This window comes from Lutra lutra, chromosome 1, assembly GCF_902655055.1.
Source record: "Lutra lutra chromosome 1, mLutLut1.2, whole genome shotgun sequence".
Taxonomy (NCBI): domain Eukaryota; kingdom Metazoa; phylum Chordata; class Mammalia; order Carnivora; family Mustelidae; genus Lutra; species Lutra lutra.
In genome coordinates this window covers 74,911,965-74,926,089 of record NC_062278.1, presented here as the reverse complement: position 1 = coordinate 74,926,089, position 14,125 = coordinate 74,911,965, and positions in this window count along the sequence as shown.

Sequence of the window (14,125 nt, the reverse complement as noted above, 5' to 3'; positions counted from 1 at the left end):
AATGCATCAGAGAAATCCAAAAAGGAAACTCCAGCAAGAAAAAGCTATATCCAAAGAATTGCTAAGTTGGTAATGGAGTAATAATAATATGTTGCCCCTTAAAGTTTCCAGTAAAGGGGACAAGCAGAATGTAACTAAAACAAGAGAACTAAAAAGTGAAAAAAGATATGGCCTAAAGTCCCAAAGAACAATGTTTTCATAGTGATTACCTGTTACCTAATTTTAATGCAAACTCAACTTCAGATACACCTGTAGAGTGTGGTAGCAATTCATTTAGTATTAGGTAACTAGACAAAAAATTAAGTTTGTTATGCAAATGTTACATTTATTATTTGAGTTTTAGTTTCATGGAAAGAAACATGGGAAAAAGATTACTTACTTTTCAGACATAGTTAAGATTCTTAACCAATAAAATTTTCTTCTGCTTTCCTCTTACAACACAACTGAAGTGTGAACTTTTAGGGATAAATAAGAACACTTTTGTTGTCTTCATTACATAATCAAAATTTCCAGATTTTATCTTTCATTAATTCTATGCCATTGTTTTAAAACTCAGTTTTTAAAAATAAAAATAAAGACAAAATATTTTTAAAGCAACATATTCTAGGTGTTCATTTTGGGGATTTTTTTTTTTTTTTTGATGACTTCTAAAAGCCTTTTGATGTGGACTCCAAAAAAGGCATTTTTTTTCTCCTTAGAAATATGTTTTAAAACATTAAAACCTTGAGAACTGTAGAACTGGATACTCTCAGCTGCAGCTCTGCAAAAAAATATGGGTAGAGAGATGAAGCCTGAAAGTAAAATTTTAGACACTGGATAACGAGGAGATTTAGTGTCAGAAGCAAATCAACTGGCCAAATAGCAAAGAGGCCCTCTCGGAGCAGGATAGCTTGAAGCCAGTTGAATTATTTGGGAGACGGGGAGAGAGGCCCACATGACGGGCGCACGGATGGCGTGCACATGGCACCTTCCCCCACTGTGCCTGTCCAGTCGGCTCTGCCAAGTGTGGGCTCATGATTCAAACTGACAAGAACCTTGCTCCCTCCCTGATCCAGAAAGAAAGAGCCTTGTCAAGTTGAATATCCTGCTTGCTACACAGGAGCCGTGTTGCCAGCAACAATGGGGGGAGCTCAAAATGTGCTCTCAATCAGCAAGAGGCCTTGGGCCCTGGCATGGCTGCTCCCAGGGCAGCAAGAAGTGTAACTGAAGCTTAAATGTCATTGCGTTCTTTTTAAAGGAAATGCTGGTTTGTGTTTGTTGTTTTGTTTATTTTGTTTTTCTGCTGTTCTTTGCTGACTTCTGAACTTTGAAAATAAGTTTGTAATATCTATTTTTTAAGGAAAATAAATAACTACTAAACAAACTCTTGCCCCCCCCAAAAAAAATTCAACTCAACCAAATAATAAACACATTACACTCCATTTACGCCAAGTAGAAGAGCCTTTGGAGGTATGGGTGTAAAGATGAATAAAATCTTTGGCTGCAAGGAAACAGACACAGCCTGCACAGACTGACCCTGCATTTGGATGATGCAGGAAAATCACAAAATTTGAAGGCAGAAGGCCTGCTTTTGATGGCTTTTTTACCTCTGCTCACTCTGTGATCCTTGGCCAGTCATTTGACTTCTCTTGAACCCTATTTTTCTGTCTGTAAAATATTTATGAATAACTCACTCAGAGGGAAAGGTGTGAGAATTAAATGATACAATGTGTGAAAAAATGCATTTTGAGTGTCGGATGGCGCTTTACAAAAGTTAGTTATAATTCGGCAGGAGGCAGGCAGGCAGGACCCACAGTTTCTAGTTTGCTCTCCTAACTTGATCTTGTTCTGTATTTTCAGAGACGAGGTCCCTTTCAGAGCTCAGATTCTGTCTTCCGACAGACGGTATTGCAAGAAAGAATTAAGTATAATAGATAAGAGGAAGTGTCAAAAATAAATAAATAAAGTCCCGAGGAATAAAGGATCATATCCAACTGGGGCAACAGCAGAAGGCTTCTCAATTAGAGCTAACATGTACTAATGGAAATGGCACAGATTCCCACAATGGGATGCTTTATTCTGGTATAAATACCTAAAAACCAGTGAACACCTTCCTAGGATTTCCATTCGCAACTCCAATCCAGTATGTGGGAGCGTTTCAAAGAGGGTGGTCATGAGCAAGTGGGGGAGCAGGATACAAGGCACTGGCACCTACAGTTGGCTTTGCATGCCCATCCTTTCTCTGGAACAATAGAGTGAAGGACATCTGTGCTTGGAGGCTGTGCTTCCCACCAATACTGTATTTCCTGTTATCTAAAGGGTGAATGTCTTCAAAATGAGAATAATTTCTAGGAAGATCAATTTGCTATAAAGTAATGAGGAAAGGATGAGAGAGAGGCCTGCTGCCAGGTAGAACACAATTTCTACAACCCAGAAGGTTGATGTTGACATTTGTGAAGGAAGGGCGAGGTCTGGGGACCTGCAGCAGTAGAAAGACCTTGATTGTTCATTAGAAACAAATCTCCTGAAGCAATAGCTCTGATGAGAGGTCAGAGTCTGGAACACTGCATTTAAGAGAAACCCAGGGGTAGCTGGGTGGCACAGTCAGTTAAGCATCCCAACTCTAAGTCTCAGCTCAGGTTATGATCTCAGAGTCATGAGATTGAGCCCCGAGTCAGGCTCTGTGCTGGAAGCAGTGTCTTCTTGAGGTTCTCTCTTCTCCCTCTGCCCTTCCCCATGTGCCCTCTCTCTCTCTCTCCAAAACAAATAAGTAAATCTTAAAAAATATATATTTAAAAATAAATAAATGAAAAGAAATCTACACTAAGAATGAGATCTATGAAGTTCCTGTCCTAGGCAAAATGTCTACATATTTAAGAACTTTTGCCACAATCTGATACTTTCATGATTCAACCTGTAGAACACTTGCTTCTCATGAGAGAATCACTGAATATACAAGCACCAGGGACCCTCATGTGTCAGCAAGTCACAGAATGAGGAGACCTCCTTTCCTTCAGTTTAGGCTAAATCCTATAGCACCCCAAATGGGACACTTAGCACATTTCACTGCATTGATCTATCAATGTGTTTCTCCCCCCACCTCTGACTCAAAGATCCTCAAATGTCAAAACAATCTTTTTCATTTTTATATCCAATGTCCTCACACAGTGTCTGGTAAATTCCAGATGCTCAATAAATGTTCATTGACTAGAACTAAAACTTTGATGCCAAAGAAACTTGCCTCAGCCATGAATCTTCTAGGAGAGCCAATCCCAGAGTAGCAGCTGCAGTTGGCAGCCATGGAGAGATCAACAGGAGTTGACAAATGGTTGGTTTGGCAGGAGTGTGAAGGCTGGAAACAAAACAAGGCAGTCCTACAAAGGAATGTACCGTCTGTATCTATTATAAACTCCAGTTCAAAGAAAAACATAGCGGAACAGAATAAAAACAACTTCAAAGAGTCGAGCATTCAGCAATATTTATTAAGTAACCACAATGTGCCAGGTACTCTGCTAGATTCTGGAGATGCACAAAAAGCTGAAAAGAGGGGCCTGCTCTTCTGGAGCTAAAGGTGCTGTGGAGGAAATGGGGAAGGGGTGATGAGAAGGTATAATAGGAAGGCCTGCGTGTGTGTGTGTGTGCGCACACAAATGTGTGCGTAGCTGTGGCTGCCAAGAGAAGAGTTGAAGGGGTGGTAAGGAAGATTTTCCTGAGAAAATAAGATACAAACAGAATCCTGAAGGAATAAGTAGCCAATGATCAAGAGAACAATTTAGGCAGATAAAACTACAGGTACAAAACCTCTGACGTGGCAAAATCTTGTCATGTCAGAGGAAATATAAAATATTTTAGGTAAGTCATTAGAACAGTAATTCTCAATGCTTATTGGTTCCAAAACAGATTACCATTATTTCCTGTGGCTGGCTGTTGCAAAATCGGCCTATCCCTAGCTACCAGAAAACCAGAGGCCCCAGGATGGCTTTCCACCCCTGGGCTTCTCCCTAAGTTATTCTGTAATGGTGACATCTTGAACCACGGAAGTCCCAGCAGAGAAGTCATTTGATTGGCACCTCCATGGTCTGAGGATGCAAGACAGGGAGGATTTTTTTAGCATTCTCAATTGACCAAAATACTACGCTTTACAAAATAAGATTTTTGGACATAAGAGAGATTTTTTGTAGCCAAACTGCATTTTCCCAAAAGGTAATGACTTACACAGAAGGTTCGTAAAAATCAGTCTCTTATGCTTGTGAGAGTTCAGATTGCCCTTCAACGTCAAGAGAGCTGGCATGATGGAACACCAGCAGCCAGAGTTGTATTTCTTGGCAACTCTTTTTGGTCCTCCCATTTTTTTTTCCACAGTTATTAAAAGTGTCTTGCCTCTTGAGAGTATCTAAAAAAATTTAATTTTCTCTCCTGACTGAACATTCTAGTTGAACTACATTTCTTCTGCTTAGTATATGCTTCATCTTCTCAAGATTATTTTAATCCTAACATTTTTCCAAGATCCTGATTGTCTTCAAGAAATTGGGGCTCTTCAGTAGCTTCACTCTCATTGTACAAAAATAATTTGTATGCAGTGTTTGTTCTTTGCCTAACAAAGGAGCACTGCACTCTTATTTTGATATATTATATGTGGTATATGCAGTGTTTACCCACTAGCTGTTTCAGCCTAGGGAGAATTTTTATGAGCAACTAACAAACCCTAAAACAGTATTTATAATGTAAATACTCATATACCATTATTTATACTTTGGTTCAGTAGCAAAAATTGGTTCTATGATAAATAAACTCTCGTTACCCAATCGTTAGTCTATCGTAGCCACACTGACAAGTCATGCCACAGGCAATACAATATCACTAACGAAATGAATTAATTTATCTTTTTCAAAGGCACATTGGGGAATTGGAAATGTATGTTTTATAGCAATACTCCAAATAGAAAATATATCTAATAATTCAACATTTTAGGTGGATGTTCCAACCCATCAAGTTTATTTTATTCAACAATTATTTATTGAGTGCTTCCTATGTTCCAGGTACTTTTCTAGGTGATGAGAGTAAACTCCACTAGGGAAAGGGAAACAGAAGATAAACAAATAAAGAAAAAAAAAAAAGAAAAAAAAAAGACAAGGCAACTCCACATCTGATAATTATTATGAAGAGAGAGAAGAAAACAAAAAGCAAGTCAGATTGATAGAATAAGGAGTCACCAGAAGGCTGTGTTTCATAAGGTTACCAGAAAACACTTTACATCAAGGCCCTTTTCTGCTATAAAAGTCATGATGATAAATTTACATTGGACCCCATGAAATTGCTTATAATCAACATTTCCCCCCCATAAAAATGGCAATTGCATATGGTTCAACCTAATAGCTGATAACCTTGAGAAGTCAAAGCAGACATAATTTTAAGAGCTATGATTTTTATATTAATACTTTATTTCAAATTCATAATTACTCTGAGCCTGAATTCTCTAAGACCCAGCTTTTTTTTTTTTTTTTTTAATCTAGATGAAGAATCTCTCCATAGGTCAGACAGATTCATGAGTAGTGGGTCTAGTACACAAATAGACTTTAAGGACAAGATGTCTGAGGAAGAGATTTTCCACGATTGGAAGGAGCCCAGTGGAGCTTCTATAAATGATATAGCAGCTTCTATGCATGGGTGAGAACATAATGTTCTCAGAGCAGTGCTCCTTCAAACTCGTGTAACCTCCCTTAGCCTCGGTGTTTCATCTTTTAAATGAGAATAATTACCCTCCCTTGCAGGATTGTTGCAAGTCTTATGGATAGTACTTATGGATAGTACATAGACTACCATGATATGCACATTCAATTAGCGGTAAAGCAAATTCAGATTTACACTCTTGGGTCTCACAAGTGGGATGGAAAAGAAAGAAAGAGAAATAACACTTCTAAAAAATGTAGGCGATTCCACCTCCGTACATATTCAAAGAACTTATGTGCTGGTGTGAGTGACCAGTAGCTGAGAGGTGTGAATTCATACTTCCTTCCATTGGTCTCAGGTCCTATACATCTCTCATGGTGTGAACATCTTGCCGTCTTGAGCTATTTTTATAGTGTTTTAAGATAACCATTTCTCTGTAAGTACAAGCTAAGTACTTAATCTGTGAATTAAAGCAAGAAAGAACAGTCTGTCCCAAAGCTGATAGAAAAAATTGTTCTGGATTTATTACAAGATGGAGTTTCAGTCCCCACGGTGATGTTGTTTTGAGAGATTTCCAGGAATAATTTTGATATTAATGAATTTGGCTCTATAAGGTAACTTTAGAACCTAAATGCACAAAAGGTACAGTGTTAACGTAATGTATGTCAAAGGCGCCCAGCGGTGCCTGGCAGACTGTAGATGATGAACATGGGTTATTTTCTCCTTCAGGAAAAAAACAACGGGACTGTCATTCAGGGAGTGGACCCTGAGCCAGTGTATCAGGCTGTCACAATCTGAATGTCCATCGACAATATACTTCCTTGGTGCAATTTTGTACTTTTCAAGCTTCTTGTTGTATGTCACTGTGTTCTGACCAGCAAAATAACTTATAAATGATATCTCATACCCTAGAAGAATTTGAAGAAATTCATATATTCAGCAAACATTTCTTGGTTGATTTAATTTAAAATTGATATTCTTTCAAAGTCTTTTAAGTGGCATTGCAGGTCCCAATTTATAACTAAGTATTTTGTCCAACAGGAGGTAGATGGGAAAGCAAAAACTGTCTATCATCCTCTTTCTTTTCTGTGTTTCTCATCTAGAAAAAAAAAAAAAAAGGCCATGTAAATCACAATAAGGAGCAACCAGCATGTCTATAGCAGAGCTGGTACAATTATTTATAAGGGACAATTCTGACTGACCAATACTCCTGTTCAATCAGCATCTGTGCCTTTAAGCTTGATTACATATTTAAATACCACTCATGATTCCAAGGACATTAAGCTGTTGTTACCATAAATCAGTTCCTATTTAGAAGTTTTACAGGAAAAAGTAAGTTATTTTTTGCAATTCACCTTAAAAAACTATTCTGTGCATTCTTGTGGGGACAATAGCTTCTTTGCTGTTTTAAGGTAGATATGTATAATTCTAAGAGTACATATAAAATCAGGAAAAGAAATGTTTTTGCACATGTCTATAGTTTTCATTAATTGGTACGTTCAAATGGATCTGATAAACTGAGATGTAGAAATAAGCGTAACAAAATTGTTACGTTTTTATGTCTGTAAATGTGATTCATAATCCTGGTGGCAGGAGTTGGAGAACAGGGAAGAAAGTATATATTTGAAGGAAACCTTGAGAAAGAGATGGACTTCACAAAATAAGCAGCTTAGATAATAAAGTTCTTATTCATATAAGCTCTCCAGCCAGTATTTATTTAGACAGCTAGATTGGCAGCCTTGAGAAAAGGACATATAGGCTGAGCATATATACTGAGCAATTTGAGAAAAACTTTCTCACACACTATGTAGCATTTGGCAGAAATATCTTCCATATGGAATATTCGTCATTTTCAATTTTTCAAACATTGTGGTCCAGAGAGTTTTTTTTTTTTTTTTTGGTCATTTTGTTTGTTGTCATTTTTGCAAATGTGTTGACAAAGAGTCTATTAGGCAGAGCAATGACTCCATCAGTAAATATACTGACAATGAATTAGCTGTGTACAGCCCTGATAAACTCTATGACTTCAGGTGGGTGCCCTGTTCCGCTCTCCCAAGAGTCCCCACCCTTGCTGACTTTGGGGATCATAAGCAGAGGATTCCCAGAGCAGTCACACAATGCTCAGGACCACAAACAAGTGGACAGTAGTGTCATGGACACATTTTCTGATTTCCAGTCTCCAATCTCCATTTTCCAATCTATTTAGTGCTTTTGGAAGCACTAAATAGAATTTGCTACCTCTGGTGGAGGTCTCAGGGTTCATGGTCATGGAGACTTGATGGGGATAGGAAGAATCCTTCAGCAGGCTCTATTAGAAAACAAGAAGTGTCCCTGGCCTCACAAATGTCACAGCTGAGTTAGACATCAAGGCCCGGACCTGTCACATATATATACCTGAGAAGTATCAGACAAGCTGTTGGACTCTGCCAAAACAGCCCCTCTAACACAGGCCAGACATGTGAACGACAGGTAAGGGAATTTCCTGCAGCTCAACAAGGAGAATAGAGCCGAAGACCCTTTCTGAGCTTGCAGAGGGGGAAATGTGATTCTTCACTGCAGGATACATTTCTTTGTTCATTTAGAAAGACATATCAGAGGTAGTTTTAAAAATAAGTCATCAGTTTATAAATGCAGGCTTTACAAGGAGTATTTATTTAAACAAATTATTTAAACACTTCACCAGCACAGTGGGTTGAATCCAGACTTGAACTTAAAGAACAGGGTGGTCTAATATCATGAAAGGGATGTGTTTCTGAAGACCTCACATCATTCTATTTGCACATGATTTAAGATGGATTTTCCTATGGCAATAAATATACAGGTTGTGTTTTTGATATGCATGAATTTCCACCCAAGTCAGCTTAGGGATACTTGACCTTGTTTTTTGTTTGTTTGTTCATTTTGTTTTTTAAATCTTGCAGCCAAATCATATCACACATTCTCTTTTTCTCCTTTTATTTTTTTATTATTTTTGCCTAGTTATATGAAGTATATGAATCAAAATGTGCCTTATTTTTCTTAACACTTTCTCTAAAACTACTCCAAGTACTCTCTCTTAAATTAAAAAGAGCACAGGGTATTGTGGGAATTCTAGATCTTCTTCAAAGTGTTTTTTTATCACATCTAAACATCTTTCCAAAGTTTTTCGTATTTTCGACAAGTTTTAACACAGCAACTTAAGGAGAACTCTAGCAACATAGTTTTAGGATTTAAAAGAAATTTAAATATTGATAATTCAAAAATCAATACTACAATCATTACCAAAATTACTCAGAAAAGTTCTGATGCATGTACAGCATGATCAATGATACTGCTTGTTTTCTATTTCTGTATGTCAGAAAGTGATGTTGCCAAGGAACAATAGCACAAATACAATTTCCATTTTACCATTTTCCATTTCCATTTTACCTGTCCCTTTAAAACTACACAATTCTTGACCATTTTCCAGATTTGGTGTACAAAATGAGACTAATACTTTCTTTGTGCTTTTTTTTTAATTCCCGTGTTTCAATTAAATGAACTATACAATAAAAGCCACTCACTAACAGAGACTATGTGATAGGTACTACGTTGAGTGATGTTTATCATTAATTATTCCCATTTTAGAGATAAAGAAATTGAGATCCAGCTGGGTTAAGTAACTTGAGAGAGTTGTAACCTAACTATGGATTCCAGAGGTTGCTTTTATTCTTTCACTATTTCTGAATATAGCATCCTTTTGAGAAGGGCTTGGTGGTGATAAACAAACTGATACTGACATGGGAAAAAAAAAAGAATTGACATTGATGTGGTAGCACTTCAGGTTAGATTTTAGGGGATTGAGAAGAGAGGGGGTGGTGAGGACACAAAGCCAGTAAGAGCTATCCTGTAGGATGGAACTATTTGGTATCAGAAGTTAGAAGGACAAAAACAATGATTACAGGTGGCCTCAGGTTCAAGAGGAAGCTTTTTAAATTTAGGATAGAGATCTGTATATTTGGAAACATGTTCCACTACAGAAAGTAGGAAGCATTTAAGAGGGATTTGTCTCTTGTTAACAAAGATACAGAAAGGGCACCTGGATAGCTCAGTTGTTAACGGTCTGCCTTTGGCTCAGATCATGATTTGAGAGTCATGGAATGGAGCTCCATATCAGTCCCTGCTCAGAGGGGAGCTTTCTTCTCCCTCTCTTTCCCACTCCTTCTCTCTCAGTCTCTCTCTCTCAAATAAATAAATAAAATTTTAGGGGGCGCCTGGGTGGCTCAGTGGGTTGGGCCGCTGCCTTCGGCTCAGGTCATGATCTCAGAGTCCTGGGATCGAGTCCCGCATTGGGCTCTCTGCTCAGCAGGGAGCCTGCTTCCCTCTCTCTCTCTCTCTCTGCCTGCCTCTCCATCTACTTGTGATCTCTCTCTGTCAAATAAAAAAATAAATAAATAATAAATAAATAAATAAATAAATAAAATTTTAAAAAGAGAGATACAGAAATCTTGAGTCTAAATATCTTAACTGTAGAAAAAATTATATAAAGAGGTCCAACTGTAGAGAAAATTGTGAATTAGACAAAGAGTGGTTTTTCTTTTAATGCTTTACTTTGCTTGCTTTTACTCTCTTCAAGGGCTATTTCCTTAATAAAAATAGCAACTACATCTATAACAGCTGCACATATTAAAATAAATAAATTTAACATACGTAAAACTCGAAACAATGTTCTAAGCACTTAATCTAAATTAACTCATTTAATTTTCACAGCACTTAAAATAAGATAGTATCATAATTTGTTTTATGGAGGGAAACCAAGGAACCGAAACATTAAGTAATTTTCCCAAATTGTCCACTTCAAAACTACTTATGTTGTCTCTCAGGATCCTCACTAATTTCATGGCCCATGGGCCTCTTTTCACATTTCTTCTTGCCTTCATCAAAATGTATGTGTCCTGTGTCCCCAGAATCTAACCAGGGAACTCATTGACTAAGGAGATTCAGGCCATGTCAGTTAGCCCAGTGTTTCTTATTTCTAAGAAAACATATTTGTATCAAATAAAAGAAGGAGGTTAGTAATAGTTGAGTTTCTTCCTATCAAATTCACCAACTCACAGAAGTAAAAATCATTTTATATACCTCAAACAAAAGTTTGTCTAACCCAGACATTGGTTTACAGAATTAAAACAGAATTTGTTTTAGATCTTATTTAAATTAAAAAATAGGAAAATATAAATTGACTACAGGTCTTATAACAATATATTTAAAAATAAAAATATAAAAAATATATCAAAAAATAAAATATAACAACATTGTGGTTACATGTCATCTCCTTATAAAGATGATTTAAGGAAATAAAATGAAAATGAAGAGTACAGAGCAATACAAAAACAAAAATGTTAGGCATAGAGAGAAAAAGAGAAACCATCCAATTTCTTGTCTATTTCTTGTTTATTTCAGCAAACAACTCTTCCTTCAGCATGCAATCTCTTCCTAAAGGCCTTGAATTCCTCATGATAGGTTTAGATTTCATCTTCCAGTTCTCTCTACAATCGATCCTTCTTCAACAGTGTTAGCTGTCCTTCATGGTAAGACTTTGAAGAGCAAAAACAGTTTGCCGTGAAAGAACAAGAAAATCAAAGGGCCAGATCTGAGTCTAAATCTTCCCCCTTTTTAGCTTGCTGATCCTCTGTGAGGTAGGCAGAACAACATTCCTCATCCCCAAAGATGTCTATGTCCTAATCCGTGGAACTTATGAATATATTAGGATACACAGCAAAATTAAGAATTAAGTTGTGGGTAGAAATGTTTGTTAATCAGATGACCTGAAAGTAGGAACACTATTTTGGATTACCCAGATGGGCACAATGTAATCGCAGGGTCTTTAAAAGTAGAAGAAGGAGTCAGAAGATAGACCCAGAGAAATGGCAGTGTGAGAAGAACTCAGCCTCATGTTGCTGGTTTTAAAGATGGAGTAGGGGCACCTGGGTGGCTCAGTGGTTTAAAGCCTCTGCCTTCGGCTCAGATCATGATCTCAGGGTCTTGGGATCAAGCCCCACATCTAGCTCTCTGCTCAGCAGGGAGCCTGCTTCCCCCTCTCTCTCTGCCTGCCTCTCTACCTACTTGTGATCTCTGTCAAATAAATAAATAAATAACTTAAAAAAAAATGGAGCAAAGAAGCCATGAAATAATAAATGTGTACAGTCTCAAGAAGCTGGAAAAGCAAGAAAATGGATTCTCCTCTAGAGCTTCCAGGAAAGAATGCAGCCCTGCTGATACCTTGATTTTTTTTTTCAATTTTTATTGTTTTTAACCCTTTCCTATTTCTCCTCAAATTCCTTACTTATTTTATTTTTAATTAACATAATGTACAATAATATTATATATATGTATTATTTGTTTATAATATAATAATGTATTATATATAATGTATAATGTATTATTTGTTTCAGGGATACAGGTCTGTGATTCATCAGTCTTACACAATTCATAGCACTCACCATAGCACATACCCTCCCCAATGTCCGTCCCCCAGTCACCCCATTCCTCCCAACTTGATTTTATTCCAGTAACAATGGATTTCTGAAATGCAGAACTGTAAAATAATACATCTGTGTTGTTTTAACCCACTATGTCTGTGGTAATTTGTTACAGCAGGCATAGAAAGCTAATCACTCCCTAAGCCTCTTTTTTTCTTGTGTAAAATAAAGATACAGAAAATAACACATAGCCTCACAGAATTATCGCAGAGACAAAAAGATACCATTAATGTGAAGAGAGCATTGTAAATTAAAAACACCACAAAATTTTTAAATATTATAACTCATAGGAGTATTAGTCCTTCTTGCCATCAAACTTCTTTAAAGAATATTCCATTGAATTGATTGCACTCTCAATTTTGTATTTGGCATTAACTATGCTATTAGTATTTACAAAGAAGTCATTAAGCTGGCATTTTTGATATACCATAATATAGGACTTGATTCTGAAAATAAAGCATGAAGTACAATGCTCTAAACAAAAATTCATAGGTTTTTTTGGTAGATAGGCCAAATTATTTCATGTTCTGAGCTAAACAAAATGGCCCTTGATGTGATTTTAAAAATAAAATTATCACCTATAGTTCACAAAGCTAGAATGCAGAAATCTTCAGAAGTCAATAAAAAATGTCAGATTTTCAAAATCCAAGTTTTTAATTGAGAGTTATTAATGATAACTCTAAAATTTGTTCTTACATGCATATGCAAATTTATGGCATATAAAAAAGATGACAGATTGACTATATCTATATAAATGCTAGTTATTATGTACTAGTGGTTCTCCAGTGCAGTCTGAGGACTTCAGGATTCCAACCACCCTTTCAAGCAGTCTGAGGTCAAAACTTCAAAGTAATACTGTATAATAGTTGTATTATTTAATTTTTCATTCTCATTTTCTTGCATGCATACAATTTCAGTTTCGAAATGGTGAGTATTGATGGATAAAACCCATATAAACAAAATTTTGGGTGGTCTTGATAATTTTTTAAAAGATTTTATTTATATATTTGAGAAAGAGAGCAAGAGAGAGAGAGAGCACTAGCAGGGGGAGGGGTGGAGGGAGAGGGACAAGCAGACTCCCCACTGAGCAGGGAATCTGAGGTCAGGGCTCAATCTTGGAACTCCAGGATCATGACCTGAGCAAAAGGCAGACGTTTAACAGACCGAACCACCTAGTTGCCCCAGTTCTTAATAATTTTTTAAGAATAAAAAGTGGTTGTGAGGTATACTGGTAAGTCAATTCTCCAGACAAATTATTCAAGATGGACCAGAGGTAGGGAAATGTGATGGCTAACATGTATTCTCATAGGAAAGAGAAACACAGTTGAAAGATTCATTAAGAGTTTTCCTTAATGCTAGAGTATCATGAGAATAGCTTAAGTAGGGAAATGGGGTGGAGTTTGGGGGAGTAGCAGCTTATTCAATAGTACCCTGGTGGCTTCAAAGACATGGACATGATACAAACTTTCCAAAAATGCCTAATTTACTCTAGGGGAGTAGTTCAGACCTCATTATGGGCTCACAATTGCAAATAAATGCATAAAATGAGAGCAACAATAATATTGCAAAAAATATGCCAGTATAACTACAAAAGAACAAATTTGTACATAGAATTCTCCCCAAGCATAGAGCAACCTTTGCTAATTACTAATATCCTATATTAACAATATCATCTAGTCATTGGAATCTTTCTAAAAAATATTTTTACTTATTCATTGATGATTACAGAATGAAACGTCCTTCATATATTAAGGAAACATCTTTAATATATTCTCCTTTGATCTTATTGCAATTCTGTCTCTTGTCAGTGAGGGAGCCCCATTGAGTTCTTCCATGAAATGTCTCACAGCTGTCAATTCCTCTTCATTTTCAGTTGAGATACTCAGGATCTCCCCGCCAGACCACTATGAAATATGCTTTTTCCGTTTCATATAAATAGGTTAAAAGGTTTCAATGGTTCACTATATTCAGTCATTCAG